Genomic DNA, 17,431 nt, shown 5'->3' on the forward strand with positions numbered 1-17,431 from the left:
CTAGAGCCTCTGGTGGTTAGCATAGTCACCCTGGGACAAAGGCTGAGTGCAGAACCACACCCACTCTCAAACCCAGGTCTTTCTGGTGGTAAATGTGTGCTCTGATCACTGGAGCAAAGAGCCAGGTCTCTAGGACAGCAGCCAGAACACATGATGGTGTCTGTCACACCCTTCACTGGGTGACAATCTCCACTGCCCTGCCCTAGAGCCAGGTGTCCCTACACACTGCAATGCCCTCCTCTGCCTCCTCTCAAAATGGGTGTTAATGTTTACAACATCAATGAGAAGATGAAGCAGAACCGTCCTTCTGGTAATGAAAAGAGGGGAAAAAAAACACTACGAAAGTGAACTGAACAACAATCAGCTAAACTTGTGTTCTCTCATCTCCAAGTTTGATGTCAGCAAATAAAAGCTAAGTTGATCTGCTAGCTTGTAGTGCATATCTGTCTGTCATATCTCTAGAGCCTGTCTGTCTCACTAATCTAGCTGAGCAGTGCACCTCTTGCTCTGTCTGTGTCTTGCTTGCTTGCCAGTCACTTCCAGGGCTGTGTTCTCTGACTTTGAGCCTAACAAAGGTAAGAGTGAAATACAACAATTTTATTATGTTTAATAAACACCAACGGGTTTAATCAGGTGCAAATGATAACCTTGTCGTGTGAACATGCATGAAATAAAACACATCAATTAGAAGGTTTTTTTTCTGGTTAGGACCAGCTCTACCCTTACCTTCAGGGAGAATAGACCTCTGCTTCACACCTTCTATGTGTACCTCACACCTCCTCCCTGCATTCAGGGGTTCACCCACCCCACTCTTAACCAGGGGTCACGTTAACCGGAGTCATGCTCGTAATGCCCCCATGGTACCTTCCCACATCTAACACCTTTTGTAGCAAAGACTGAGGGTTGAAACCACACCCAGTCTCAAACCCAGGGCTCCAAGTGGAAATCATCTGCTCTGACCAATTCTCTCAACCAGAGTACATCTCTCTCGTACCGCACCCAGATACACATACCTATACTACAGACGCGACTGGTTAAAACCAAAAGGTGGATTGGACTCTGAGATGACAGATTCCTGCAGGTCAGTAGAGGTTATTGTGAAAGTGACATTAAGTTTGTGTTAGCCTCTTCTCACATCCACTCACTTGTTAATTCTTTCTAGATAGTCTACAGGCTTGCCTCCTCAGGTAAAAGAGAGGTTTTAAATAGGCCTTTGAAGATAAGAGCTGTAGAAAGATAAGAGGCAAGTGTGTGGATGTCAGAGAGAGATGAGGGCATAGAGGGGTGTGCAGGGCTCAATCATAAACACATCCCTCTGTGGGCTTAGCATCCATTTCCTTAATTAAGCTGAGATGTGGCAGCTACGATAGGGTATAAATCTTCGGCAGCCCTGGCAGGGCTGTGAGGTACTCATCAATAATGGATTGCTGCACCTTGTGCGTGATTAATACTTGCACGTCACATGCTTTCTTGCATCACAGCAAAGGCCTGGTCCTACCACACTGTGTCACATGGCTGCAGGGTAGTAGAGGACAGCATGAACCTGGGACTGATCACCAGAGATCCTTGTTCTGATTGCACAGGCTTGAACTCAGGGCTTGTTCTGGCCACACCTGCTTAGGAGGCCTGTTGTTTTCTGGGGACAGTAAATGGTTATCCACTGAGGCTGGAATGCATGGATCAGTGAGAATCTGACTGTCCTAAGTGTGACCGGACCTGGACTGCAGCATGGAAAGGTGCCCCACTGATTCCGTACAGTAAAGAGATGGTTAATTCCACACAAGCCTGCTTATACTTCTCACCTGGTGAGCCATGTGGAATAGCAGGCTGTTTGCGTGAGAAAAAGCCAGTGGCAGAATGCCCATTTATGCCTTGGTTTGGCACACGGGAAAATAAAGACACAAGGTTGATAGTGGTGCCACTGACAGCCTCTGTTGACTACCTACACTGCCACTTTCATTGTCAGATCGAATTAGAGGCCCCAAGGGTTTCCAAAAGCTGGTTCTTTAACTAGGACTAGGATTTAAACTAAATATACCTGGCTGTTTCAGTAATCTGGATGAACGGATCATGGAGGTCTCTCTATCAAACCTGGATATGACTGTTCCACCAGTTATGGAATGAATGGACAATATTTTCCACAAACATGAATACTGAAATATTGGTTTCAAGCAGGGATCAAGCAGGGAGGGTAAGTGGTAAAGACATGTTTCAGTTCAAGGCTACCTGATGCTCTCTGTAAGGCCCTGATGGACTGATATGCCACTGTTCAGGATTGCTGAACCCTTAGTGACTGTGTCAGCAGTTACTATGACAGCTGGTTTCCCAGCTAGCTCCGCTTCTGAGGAACCTGCGCTATCACATCGCTACAAAACACAGAAACACTGACTTGGGGCCTTATACCCAGCTTATCTTAATTGTCATATCAACTCTCCTCAATTAGGCTTTACTTTAATAGATGCATCCATTACATTCATGAACATGAGGCACAACAGAAGTTAATGTAAATTATTGACACCTTACAGCAAGGCAATTACAGCATAATTACAGCTTTTGTAAAGCAAATGACACAATCGCTAAATGTGGCCTGTAACCTTAAGCTAAGCATTGCTCCACCCAACCCCCTGTCTGTTTGCATGCCCACTGCATCTACTGCCACTTCATTTTTATTTATTTATTTATTTTTGTCAGACAAGGAATTGTCAGTGAAAAAAGGGACGACCTGGTCCTGGCGGCGCAACGAAAGAGAGACACAGGAATGTGCAAACTGCCTCCTCACTCCCTCCGTCTGTCTTGTGCAACATTTTCATGTTCTTTGCCATGACAGCCGCCAGCAATCATTCTCATTGTGTCATGCACTATCAACATCAAAAAAAAAATCACCTCCCAGTTTTACCTTTCAAAGAAAAGACTCCTTGTGCCGGTAAAAGCCAAACTCACTTTGAGAAGAAGTCAAAACATAAAACTGGAAAGTAATAGTTCTTCTCTGGGCCATGTTTTATATGTTTGGGTATGAAATATAGCAAATCATTTTTATGGCTGTAAATTAAATCTCAAAATTGGAAATCTTGCCTGATCCAATTTACTGCTTTAGTAATTTTCATGTGTCCCAGAGAACACTACCAGTACAGTACCACTATAGACACAACTTTCTCAGAGAGCTGACTGCAGTATAGGGTGTAGGTACTGAAGAAATTTAATTTGGTTAATTTATAGAAATTACTGCAAAATATACTGTGCTGTTAAATGCTATCTTTTAATGCAAAGAAGTTGCAGAAACAAATACATTTTAAAAATACATTATTTAAAAAAAAAATATTACTATAAAGATGAACCACCAGTTTTGGCTATAAAAATAAGAGTTCATTCAAGTCAGTTCAAGTTATTTTTTGGGTGTTATCAAATTTGGCAGCAAATTTTTATGCAGGCCTTCTGTTGTGTGTATGGAGTACAATGTATTCATATGGGCTGTTTTACCACCACCCACAAACTCATGACAAAAACAAGACATCCGTAGAAACCCACGATCACCGGTGCCCCACCACACACAAGGCCAGAAAAAAGTGTAAAGAACAATGTGAAGGTGTTGGCTGACGCCACTGTAAGCCCATGTGGCTCAGGTGGGGCGGGTACTTCTGCAGACCCGTCGTCTGGTCTCTGCCCGTCACACTCATGAGAAACTCCCAGTATGCCTCCAGGGCCTTGTCTCTACGGTAACAGGTATGCCTGTTGACACATGCCAAATCCCTTTTCTTTTCTTTCTTGCTTTTTTCGCCTCCTCCCCTCCTCTCCTCCAAGTTCTCGTGAACGTCGTGTAACGCCCTGTCTAAACCGCAGACATCAGAAAAAAGGCCCGAGCAAAGCCAAGACTTGTTTGATTGTGCTGCCTCGCAACCCGGGCTCACACATACGTATGCCCCGCCTCCCTGCCCCCGCACAGGAACGTACACACACCTCAACCGGCGTCAGCATCACCACATGTCCTTCACCTAGCTCCCCGAGGCTTGATCCGGCCTGGTCTGCCGCCATGCCCAGGGAGAGGTGCGCGATGATGGACGGGCGAGCTCTGGGATTCCCAGGGCAGGTGATGGATGCAGGGAGCGTTTGATCTTCCCTACGTGCAGAGCGAGCAGGAAGGCGGAGAAAGCAGAGGTGACAAGGCTCATGCCAAAGGTTACGCGTCCTCTCTCGTCACACCGAGTGGCCCAAAAATGTGTTACCGCACCAAAACCAGCAGACTTGCACGGTGAGTCTCAGGCTTTCCATGTCAAGACCGAACAACTGACACTGCGCTGAAACCTGAACTCCCAAATCATTTTGACTTTGATTGAAAATTCAAGTGACGGTGATCCATTTACAGATGGGAGTATCTTAATACAGAAATGCACCGCTCTGCTTTGCTTGAGTCCATGTCTTATATTAAACTCCCCTTTGCTTAGCTTGAGTTGAAGGCCTTTGTGGTCCATATTATATCACATATGCCACCAACTTTCAATACGTGCAATTCTCACTGGACACTTGCTCTCTTTCATTCCAGAAAGCTATAAAGCCTCAAAAGAATGAAAAAATTGTGCACCCGCAATCTGCAACAGGATTATTTTCCAGGGACTGCACTACTGTTGACCAAATTCCATCGGGGAGGAGGGGGGTCTTTGAAGACGTGAGAACACAAACAGCGTGAGTCAGCACATCCGTACGAGTATCTAGTGATGACAGACCAATGTGTCACTGTGCTTATTTTTTCCTTCAGAAAGACGGCAGTGAAACATCCATCAACATGAACATGTTTTCTTTAGATGCTGCTGGCATTGCCAAAAAAATATTAGAATATAATTCACACAATTTATAACTTTCAACCAGACTTCTAGTACAAACAAACTGTATGCAATGTCAGTTTCATTATCAGTAATGAGCGCTGACGACTGAGTTCTGCTAGTGGCAGGTTGTGGTACTAGCAGGCTTAGAGGACCTCCGCCTTTCAGCCACCCGTCGATCCGGTCCAGGTGCTTGTAAACAAGGCCGTCTTGTATTTCCTGCTGCTCTGCACGTCACTTTCTTGGCAAAGATGGGCTCGCCTGGCGCACTGGTGACGCAGCCCAGGTGGAGAGGGGAGGGGCAGCAGGCCCACAGTGTCACCTGCTCAGTACCCCCACAAAGCCACAAGTTCCAGTCCCTCACAAAAACATTTTCCTCACAGTCTATAACATTTCCTTCTGCATCAATATGAAAACAATGTTGTGAAGACTTTTCAGGTCATAAACTTTGTAAGCTCTGAATGCTATGAAAATACAAGTTTGGTTCTCTTTTTCTGTTTCTCTGTATACTTAACAACATAGCAATTAATGAAATATGATTAGTAATAATCTCAGACTTTGGTCTGAACAGGTTAATGGGTTAAAATCCCAAAATATCACTCGAACCATTAAAGGCGAAAGAAGGTATAGCGCAGTGAAACATGGAGCTACACACACTGGACAATGATGTATTCTAGGCTTCTTTCTTCCTTTTATGACCCACTCAAACTACGACCAGCCACCTCCATGCAGCGGCCCTCCTAGTGTCCCCGCAAAGGCCTTCCAGCCTCTGCGTGTCCCTGCCTCCACCCAGCTACACCTCCCTGTTTCCTTTCATCCCGACCTCTTCTGGGTCTGGGGATGCACATGCTATAATTGTGGAGTGGCCACAGCACACAGGCTGGGATATAAATACCCACTTCTTCCGTGCCCGTCAAAATAAAGGTCCCTATGAAAAAAGAAACAAGGCTTCTTTTTTTTTGTGGCCTGGGCCTGTCCGTGCCCCGGTCTATTTCAAGTTCTTCGCAGCTCTGTGCACCTACAGCATCCTGTGAGCTGCCTCTCTCAAAGGGACGTGCTTAGTTGCTTAGTGCCTGCCAGGCTTAATGTAGCAATGTAGCTACTCCTTGGGTGGTCTTTTTTTTTTTTTTTTAAAGAATCATGTTACAACAATTTATATATTTTTATAGAACTGCTGTTGTTGACAAACCTCTAACTTTAATAGCTATAAAAGTTTTTTTTATAACATCATCAAACACTCTGCAAAACACTACACTAGCATTAGGTAGGATATCAACGGCTCTGAGCAAAGAGCCAAAACACAAAGAATTTTACTATGCTGACACTAGTGTTTACACTATACAGAGGTTTGATAAAACGCTATCTAGGTGAAGGTCAAGTGTAGGTGTCGCATATCCACATCAAAGTCTCCAGTGGAAGGACATGTGAGAGATTCCTCCACCCTGCTACACAACGGTATGACATTAGATGGATCAATGACTACACCCTTTCTGGTAAACAAATGCCTGATCCAAACAGCCTTCAGTAGGGCCTCAGGCTCTTGGATGCATGTCAACTGCACAACATAATGGAATCTTTCTGGCTTTGTGCTTCATCATTCATGTTTTGTTGGAGTTGGTTGGTACTGAGGTATTGATGAGAGCTGTACACACACGTGTGTTGATAGGGCCCTTACTTTGATCCATGTTTTTGGTGTGTAGGATGTCACCAGGCCTGTGGTTGGCTACAGCCCACACACCTGCCTTATGTGTTTAACGTGTCTGTCTCATGTCTGACCACACACATATACACACAAACATACACACACACACGCACGTGCGCGGACACGCGGACACACACACACACACACACGGACACGGGGATGGTCGAACTATCCTGACTGCCAGTACTGAATCTTGTGGCTGACCTACATCTAGTCTCCCTACCATAATTACTGTAGATTGTACTATTTACAATTCTAATTATACTATCTCAGCTATACACACATTACTAAGACTGACACACAGAGAAACCTTACATGTAGGTGTACACATATAGATCGACCTTTCATCGCCACGGCACTGAACTGGTTAATTTAGTTGATGTAGGTTTGTCTTCATGCACTGCCACTGTGCTGCCAAACCACAATGATCACAGCTAACGTGTCAGACCAAGCCCAAGGTTCATAGGTGAACAGTTATTTACATATATACAGCAGCAAAAATACATGTGCTCAAGTAAACACTTATGCATAACAACACACACACACACACACACACACACACACACACACAAACATACATGCTTCAGAGATCCCTGTTGAAATCCCTGTGTTGGCGGTTGGAGATTGGGAAAGGACTGGGATGAAAGACTGCAAAAGCAGGAAGCGGATGAAGAGGACGATGATGAGGAGGAGGAGGGATATGCGTGGAATGCTCCAAACCCGGGGCTGGTGTTGCGACTCGTCCCAGACTCTGTGCCGTCACCACTGGGGTCTGTGGCCAGACCTCCCTGTGCCAGACCCGCTGGCTCCAGAACCCGCCCAGGCCAGTTTAGCTGCAGCCCGGGACCCATAATTACCCCCCCCCCCCCCACTGTTAAGACTGCTGCAGAAAGCATTCGTAGGAAAAAGACCTACAATACAAACTCCTGCTCAACACTGCTATCACTCAACAACATAAAGTTTTATACACAACCTACCGGTGAACTTTACAGTGTACAATGTCGTTGGACAGGAAAGGAAGAGAAGCTGACATGCGGTATATGTTTTGAAAATGATCTCCATAAAATGGATAGGTCACATTCCTGACAGAATGAAACTTGACACAGTACAAATTAAATAAAACCTTAAGATATGACCCATAAGATAACAACAGAAAGAGAGGTAACCATGACTATCAGGACAACTGCTTGATTAGGAAACCGTCTATTCCAGTGATTACATTTTAGATTCATTCACCCCAAATGAATTTACCTTGGGAGACTGGTGAACGTGACTATAGCTATCACTGAGATCAAAGACTAAATTACAGAGTCAAAATTCAACAACTTTCTTCTTAATTAACGGGTGGCTCATTGCTTTTTAGTGAAAGAGATACCAGGTATATCTCCCATTTGCTAAGAAGTATAATTGAAGTTAAATACACTTTAGAATCTGATGATACTGATACTTCAAAGCTTGAAACAATAAACACAGAAAGGTCTCTCATTGAGACCTGAAGGCATCTTCTCTTGGTGTCCTATAACAGAAAATCTGATTAAGCACAGGTTAGCAGGTTAACTGAATATCTGGAATGGCACTGTGTAAAAGAAATAAAGTTAATGGCCAACAGCCAACTGTCATGCTCCCCGAGATGGAAACTATCAAGGAATTAGTGCTGACAGGCTTGTAGCAAAACCCAGTGTGAAGATAATTCACCTGTGAGTGTGCTGAAAGGGTTACAGTGAGAGGCCCAGTGCTGTATGCCCTCCCGTTGCCGTCTCTAATGAAGGCAGAGGCTGTTTATCTGGGGTCAGCGGGTAGAGCCGAGCCTTCGTAAATCTAACAGAGCCTTCACGAGGAATACCTCATCCTCTGAAAGAGGAACAGGAAAATTATACGCTGTACTGATGACCCTTCCTTTTTTCCCCTCATTTTACTACTGCTAATTTCCACTTAAGCAAAGCTCCCTAAAATAACCTTAATCTAATAGTCCCAACCAAAATACATACAGGAGTTCCTGGAGGTCCTCCTGGGTGGGTTTCCTGGTCACATTTGCACTCGAGACAATGTTTGCTGACTTCCTTACCATGGATCACTCTGTGAGAACACACTGATGAATGAGGTGGCAGTTATCAGCCTCTACGGGTGCTAAGAAAGAAACAGACATTTTACCTGCATCGTTGTATGTTATAAATCACATGTAGTTTTAGGACAGTGTGTGTGTCATGGTTTAAGAGGGGACAGCATAGTATTATAGTAATAATGAGTTTGTGTGAAGGATACATTGAATATTGGTATGAATACTGTACCCATGCTCTAGAAACTTTCTAACAAAGTGTTTCTTGAAATCTGTAGTCCAAAAAGTCTTTATTTTAAGCACTAATTAGTCAATTCAATACAATTTAATATAATCTTTTTTAGAACCTGTGAAATATGGTAAACTAAAAGTTACATTTGTAAACCACAATAGCCTCTAGATGTAGCACATACTAGTATTTTACTTGCTTATTGTTTTTATTCAGTGAATGATGTGTAATCAGCTTAGTGCAAGTGCACATACCATAAGCCTAAAAAGACTCCTGACTGGAGTTCCAAGTAACAATTTCTTGCTGGCTAGCAATATGATTCAGCATCAGCTATACATGGGCATATTTCAGACTGAATGAGATAAGGATGGTAACAGATATATCTACACAACATATGAGCTGTGGATTCCCATTGCGCATTTTACAGACATACAGTGAGCGCTGCAGTCAACTAAACTGACGTAATGAGGATTAACTAGCCAACTCCTTCAAAATCAGTTACTTGGCCAAAGCATGTAGGTAGGGATGCTGACTTCAGCATAGGCAAACTGACCAAATTTGATTGCATCAGTGCTTTATTTATGTAGTAATCCACCTTGATATGCCAAGCTAAATGTTGTGTATACAACAGAAAGATCCGACTGCATCTGATCGCCAGGAAAAGTGTTGCCTTGCATTGAAGGATATATAAAGTTGTTGAATCCTAGTCTGCAAAACCTGTTTAGCACTGAGGAATAACCTGACTTAACCACATGCACAAATATTAGAAAAGGCCTTCATAAATGCGTATTTTTGATATAAATATGCTATTAATGTGTTATGTCAAATTAATGGTGCAGTAAAGTGGTCACCCACAATTACTACTCAACATTTAATTCATGAAATATACAAAGCATAAACTATATGAAGACTTTTTTTAAGTGTATGTTTAAATTTCATTCCAGGTGTATCATGCCTCAGTTCCAAATTAACAAAAAAAGGAGCTGCATGTTCAGCTGATAAAGTCAGTTCAAAGAATTGTTCCCTACTCCCTAAAAAAACTTCTCTCTCAAAGCCTAACAGACAGCTTTGAACTATAGCTGCTAAACCACAGAAAGCGACTGATGTCTGTTGAAACTGAGATGCCCATGATCTCATCTGAACCCAAGTTTGCTGAGTTCTGAATACACGATACAGACGTAAGCTCCGTATTTCTCTCCATGAATTCCTAGTACATATATCTCTCAACATACCAACCAGCGACTGTTTATACAAGCAGGGAAAGGAAAATATTAACCACTAAATTTCAGCAAAGGTATGAAGGCTAAAAGTGTGGCATCAAAAAGAAATGAGACATTGATTTATGCGTTATGGTTGTTTGTTGAGACTGTTGTATTGAGACTGCTGTTGTTAACACATGTGTGCTTCATAAACCTTCAGGAAACTGGGGAAGACAGAGCTTCAGTGCACTCTACTTAAACATGTGACAACTTTGATCTCATAGAGAGTGATTAAAGGTGATGATGACAGGTGATGACATGTAGACTATAAAACAATTATAAGCTATTTACATAATTGCTTAATATGAAAGTGTTCACAGCCCAACACAAAGAAAATAGTAATGAAAGCATAGCATTATAGCACATAGCAACATCATTGTAGCATCATAGCAAAGATCATCAGCAATCACTCACATACATGCAGAGACACACAGCTAGTGCAGTTGCGTATCTACAAAAGTTTAATTACAACCGAACTGCATTCGCACCTATGAAACTGTACGTGCTGAACATACCCCCCTACACACACATGCACACACACATATGCACATGTGGGTGGCACTGGAGAGGCAGAGAGTTCTGTAAATAGATCAGGAACAACCCTTCTACTTCTCCAGCCCAGATTTCCTTTTCTGAGGTCAGGCCAGGGGATGGAAGTGCTGGGTTGCATGGCTCCAGTCGCCATGGCAAACCACAGCGGATTCTCTTGCAAACACTTCAAGGGCTCAGCGGCTGTGACCAGATGGCCTGCCATGTTGGGACGTCCTGCACCAACCCCTGCCCCACGCACTCAACACTGTACTCCAGCCCCACACACTCAACACTGTACCCTACTCCCACATACTCAGCACTGTGGCCCTCCCCCACACACTGAACACTGTACCACTGTACCCCAACCCCACACACTCAACACTGTACCCCAGCCCCACACATTCAATACTGTACCCCAGCATCACACACTCAACACTGCACCCCTGATCTAAAGCTTGCTGTCCTGGATACCACCAGGTTTATTATTGAGGGACAAGAAATCTAAAAATAAATGAATTAATTAAACAAGGGTGGTTTAGGCAATGGTACTGATTGAACTGAACAATTTCTGTAGCTAATTTTGTAGCTCCCCCTGTTCTGCTGTAGTGTAAAGTATGATGGATGTAAAAGAGAATAACTTACATGCCACTGGAAGGGCAAGATTTATGCTTCTTCTTAATGTGTATAAAATTATTTTTTTAAAAATGTATTAAACATTTCTTTGGAGAAATTTTAGAAAGTGTTAAGCAAGTTCTCAATCATGGCTCTCTCTCTTAGTGTTAAATCTGTACCCTTCCATTGTTTCTGTGCCTTCGGAGGGATTTGCGTTTGTGTTTCCTTTTCCTGCGGTTTTTGCTGGGAAGGACAGCCAAACCCAAATGTAGATACTCCAGTGAAAGCCAAGGAGCTGGGTGCACCGGACAGACACAAACACAGCAGTCGAACCCATCCCATTTCTTCCTATTTATTTATATTTCTCAGTGGTTTTGCGTTTGCCATCCCAGACTTGCAGACCCCGAGGAGCATAATTCTGCTGAGGATGAGGATGAGGACAGATGAGGAAGAGTTTGCTATTGATGGCAGCGGTACGAATACACAATGGACTAATGGCAATTCTGTACGGATGAAGACTCATGCACACTGTAAAAATAGTATTACAGTGCTAAGTATTATACACATAAATCAGACAGTATTCCCTAAGTTTCTAATTAGAAATATCAGAGAAATACTTAACTCTAACTCTAAAACATCCCTGGTAAGCCCTCCTTGTTAAGTTTAATATGGACATTTAAAAGACAAGTCATTATATTCTAGCTACCTCACTGTCACCCATGTAAATGATTCACATTGTATTGACCTCACTGTCAGCTAAGCATATGGGACTAATTTAAAAATGCGTCCTTCTCTTCCTGTGTGGATCAGTCCAATTTGTGCACATCTGGGCCCGCCTCCAGCTCAATAAGATCTCCATATCAGGATGGGATGGGGGAGGAGGAATGGCTGAGATTAAATACCAAAAACTGAGAAACCACAAAAGTCTGATGCGGGGCAAAAAATACGATCCTGCCTGAAATGCATCTGTAGGCTATAGGGCAACCGTCTGGGTGGGATGAAAAGCACTGGTGTATGTTTTACATCTAAAAGACATTGCCAAGCTAGACTCATAGAAATGACTTTATGAAAAAGTGTGAGAAGAAAGATCTTAAAAAGAAAACAGAGTAACAACAATTGATTGAACTGAAATGCTGATCACCCGAGAAAGCCACAGACACACACACTCACACATACACGTACATACACACACACACACACACCCACATATACATGCACTCACACATGCATGCACGCACACACACGCACGCACACACGCACACACACACAAATTTCCCAGCTCAAGTTAAGTTTTTGTCTTTGGGGAGATAAACTATTACTCGTTTGGACACACACACACGCATGGTTCATTGTTTGGCTGGCTCCCATATGCGGTGGGGAGCTCTGGCTGGCCGCCGCGTGGTCAAGTCCACTGCCAAGCCTGAGCCCGCGGTGAGCCCAGCGCGGTGAGCCCAGCGTCTGCCGCACAGAGATGCGTCTACCCCCCCTCCCCCACCACCTAGCTGCTGAATACAGTGCGGCTTCGGGGAATAGCACTCTCAGCAACTGGCAGCAGCACCATGGAAAACTCACACACTCACACACACACGCACGCACGCGCACACACATGGTGGGGGAGAAACCGAGCTGAGAGGGGGAGAGGGGTATTAGGGTTCGGGGGGGTGATGGTCATGGGGTGAATATAAATATAATATTACTAAAACTGAAACAATTGAAAAATGTTTGCCTAAAAACATTTTAATGTTAATGCTGTTAATGGTTAGCTTTGAACTTATATTTACAGTCTATATTTCTGAAAGAAATATAGAGTGCCAATATAAGGGGAAATCCTGCAGTCACTGGCCCAGTATTGGATAATACTGACATAGCTATTAAAGCAGCTCTGAGCCATACAATTACCTGGTAGAGTAACGTGGCGCTGACCTGACGAAGGGTGCGAGTGACACACACAGACGTGGAAGACTGCTGACATCTCACCTGATGGTTATGCTGAATAATCACAGGTTGTCCCATCAGTGATGTGTCTAATGTGTTTATTTACCCTATAATCATTTGCCTTTCACTCATCGGTAATGACAGAGCACTACCGTGGCATTACAACGAATCGGGAATGCATAGGCAGACATCAGACTCAGGATACTGAATGCATTCAGGAAGCAGTTTGACACTGAATGTTGATTCTGAGATATCAGTAGATCTATAAGCTATTGATATTCTTCACTGTATCCTTAAGACGTGCCCTTTTGTCATTCAGGTAGTTATAAAATGTCTTAGAGACGTGTCGAAACAGGGCCTGTCTTGGGAACGGTCCACTAAGCTCTCAGCAGTTTGATAATTTGATATCCTTGTGATCTTTGTCTGTAGCTTTGGCTTGTCAATGGCTGGCATAGTTTATGTGACATGTAGAGCAGTTGTATAAAGAGTAATAGAAGCAACTTGAATGCGAAGCTCGCGTGTGGTATGGCAGAGATCCAATCCATGAGGTCACTCCTGCACTGCTACAACACAATGACGCCCGTCTCCCAGCACACACTAATTGTGGGTGTAGACAACAGAGGCCAGGACTCATTGGTCAGTCACACAGTGAGTGGGTAGAATAAGAGGCTGTCTCCATGCGCACATCACTGCGCTCTTCTCTGCTGAGGCAGGACGTGTACATTCCCAGCAACACAGGTCCACAGCAAAAGTCGAAAGCCCGCATCCCCACCTTGGCAGCTCCTCAAAGTGTTTCAGTGATGGCAATCAAAATCTCATTAACACAGCCTTGGAGGCCATCCAGCGAAAAAAGGTCTTAATCATTAGCTGTCAAACCAGACTGATCTCACGACTAAACCACAGCTAATCAAACAGGTACTTGTGTGGCTCATAAAGCATGACATCTTTTGCAGAACTACATAATAAACATCGAGGGCAGAAGAACAGATGAGGAGATGACATTTTTTCTTTTAATAATGGACAACAAGTCCCATGCGTGGCGTGTAATAGCGTGTATGTGTGAGCGTGTGTCTGTGGGTGGGAGGGTGGCACAGACCGTACACAAATCCTTCACCTCTGATGCAGTGGTGCAGGAGAGAGCTGGCTGTGGTGCTGTTTGATCTCTACAGGAGGCTTTGAGAACGTCTCCTCTCTAATCTTCCCTGTCTGCAAATGAAGGGCAGCTCCTCAGACAGGAGCTCCACAGGGACATAAACACCGGAGGAGACAGGGCCAGCGCCACATACCCACCGAGAGAGTGAGGAAGGAGGGAACCACCCTGGACACAGTCTCTCACACAGCCTCGCAAATGCACACACACACACACACACACACACACACACACACACATGCAGAGACACAGGTGTGCGTTCTGCCCATACACATACTTTAGAATCTGGCAGGCATGTACATATATGTAGACAAGCAAGTACGTATTCAAACGTGTCTGTAGAACTGAAGATGCTACAATGCTGTGTATCTACATGCACCTACAGTGTTTCTGTTTGTGTCCTGGTGTCTTTATTTATTTCAGTGTAGGTGTTGCTGGTAGGTGGATTGTCTGGTGCTGTCTGCCCTTTTTGTGGTGCATTTAAAGTGCCTCAACATTCCAAAGAAATTTCTAGAAGAACTTTGAAGAGTCAGTGCAGTAACTTAGGTGTGGGTGAAGCACATAGCTTTAGGCTGACTGCAGGACCATTCCGGACGAGCTGAGCTGTTGTGCGTTGTTGCTCACGTTGGGTAAAAAAGCAGAATATATGAAGCCCTGGGATGAGAAAAATTCAAATAAAATGGAGGGGAGGAGGGGATTAAGCATATCAAGAAATGAAATGTGTGTGTGTGTGTACGTACGTACATGTGTTGCGCTTCCTGTCTCCATTTTTGCCGGCCCACATAGACAGTGAGGGAATCTGGGCGGACTGCAGACCACATGACATTTGGGTGCTCTTGCAGAGTGATGTGTTCCCTCCCTCCCTCCCTCCCTCCCTCGCTCTCCCTCCCTCCCTCCCTCTCTCTCTTGCCCTTCAAAGCTTCAACATGTCATCTCCCACCACAAAAACAGAGGTGGGAAGACTCACTGGCGCTGCTGCTGCCTCAGGGTGTCTGGCACTAAAGCTGCCTGCAAACATAGCAAGCAGAGGAGGAGCATAAAAAATAATAAAAATGAAAAAAGACAAAAGAAAATACACAGTGTGTATTAAACAAGCTCGTAAAGCCTACAGTGCTAAGCCACTAACGGGTGTTTGAGTGTGTGTGTGTGCATGCATGAGTGATAAGTGGTAATCAAGTTAAAAAAATAAGAACTAGATTCATCAGCTGTTTCAAATATAAAGAAGAGAAACTCTTAAAACACACCTCACGTGTGCTGCTCGACACATATTTTCAAACTGGATCCAATATGGGCACCAGATAGGTTACACGTATCATAAGATCTGTTACTATTATCATGATCAATGATATGAGTCTCTAAGCGTTTTAGTCTTCTGAACTGAGGGCAGGCACATTGTTTTGCAGGTTCGACTGTCATATGCTGACATATTCAGCTAGAGACTCAACCAAGTTCACTCCCCTTTTGCCACTCTGTGGTTCACCAAATGGACTTGTGATTGGCTGGGGTACAAAGTAAGCAAAGTTCACCACCAGGCATAATGCAATGCTCACTGTGTTAAACATATGAATCTTATAGGATAGTTCTGAAAACAAACAAAGCAGCAATGCTGAGACCATACTGTTCAAAGATCTCAAAACAAAGGTAATCCGCAAAATGATGAAGAACTGTGTGTAGCCACTGTCCCCATACTTCACCTTTGGCTTTACACGGACCATGGACAGATACTCTCTGTAAAAGTGTTTTGAAGGCTTTGTGCCAATGACCGTGATAGCCCTGTGATTGTGAAGCACTGACAGAAATTGCTACCGAAGTTACAAAACCAGACAACACGTGTGATTACAGAGTGTCCATGGCAGTTGACCATGTGAGGCAACGTCTAAAACTCATGATCGAAATGACATCTGTGGAAGTTGGCAGTAGAGACTGGATCAAAATCATGGTACATGAATTAATATTACTAAGCAATGGCACAATACTACAGTATATCAGCACAGTACTGATATATCTACAGTATGTCAGCACAATATTGATATATCTACAGTATTGAACATGCTCAACTGCAAAAGGATTCCCAGCAAACAGGACATTATGGCATGTTTCTTCCATTTACTTATTAAAACAAGACATTGTTGCCTGTAAACTGTAAACACAGGCTGTATGTTTCATTTGTTTCTTCTTCTACTTCTTTGCAGTACTGTCATGAGAAATATTACACTATTCAATCATTTTGGATCAGACAACATCTGGATGCTTTCCAAAAATATCAGTGTTTAGACATCTATGTAACTCCCATACCAATTATTTTAAGCAAGGTGACAGAATAGGAAGCAAAAATGAAAAACAGATTACACCATGAGCAAACCGTTTGAAGCTGTCGGCAAAACAAACAAACAAACAAAAAAAAGTTTAAAAGAGTGAGGGAGAACCGGAATGAGGAAAAGAAAAAAAACATCCGTGTGATTTTCTGGATCTCTGTTGGTCTTCTAAGTAGCCGACAGAAGGAGTCACTGGTCCCAGAGCCAGAAAAGCAGCTCCAGGAACATGAGAGACAGGGTCATGGGGTCAAGTGTGCCTCAGGGTACTCGATACTGTCATTTATGGCTCTGTGTGAGTTTGGATGCTACACCCTCCATTGTGACAAATCAAGACTTTATTTCAAGTGTCATCTGTGCCATGCCAAATCAGCAAGATCTTATATAACACAGTGAGAAGACTTTGGCACTGCTGCCTAATATAGCAGATGTCAACCGAAGCAATTAATCACCACAAGAATGAAATACAAACTGTTCTCTTTAGGTGTGAAATTACTTTGGCAAAGACGTGGGCACTGTGTGTGTACACTTGTTCCTTATATACACATATACACATATATACAATGTTGCTACACACAAATGAAGGCAAGAGATAAGTGAGCAGAAGGAGATGTAGACACCAAAGTTAATATCACAAAACATACTGGATATCTTATATACACATAATGAACAATTATCTTAGTTAATATAAATTATTTATGGGTGGAGAGCACCAGGGGAGAAAAATGTTCCCAGGAGGAAGTGGTGTGCTCATGTTACTTAAGAAAGGCTATCACTGAAACTGCCATGTGTGACTTACTTTATCAGAAACATATGACATAATTATAACAG

Source organism: Electrophorus electricus, chromosome 14 (assembly GCF_013358815.1).
Source record: "Electrophorus electricus isolate fEleEle1 chromosome 14, fEleEle1.pri, whole genome shotgun sequence".
Taxonomy (NCBI): domain Eukaryota; kingdom Metazoa; phylum Chordata; class Actinopteri; order Gymnotiformes; family Gymnotidae; genus Electrophorus; species Electrophorus electricus.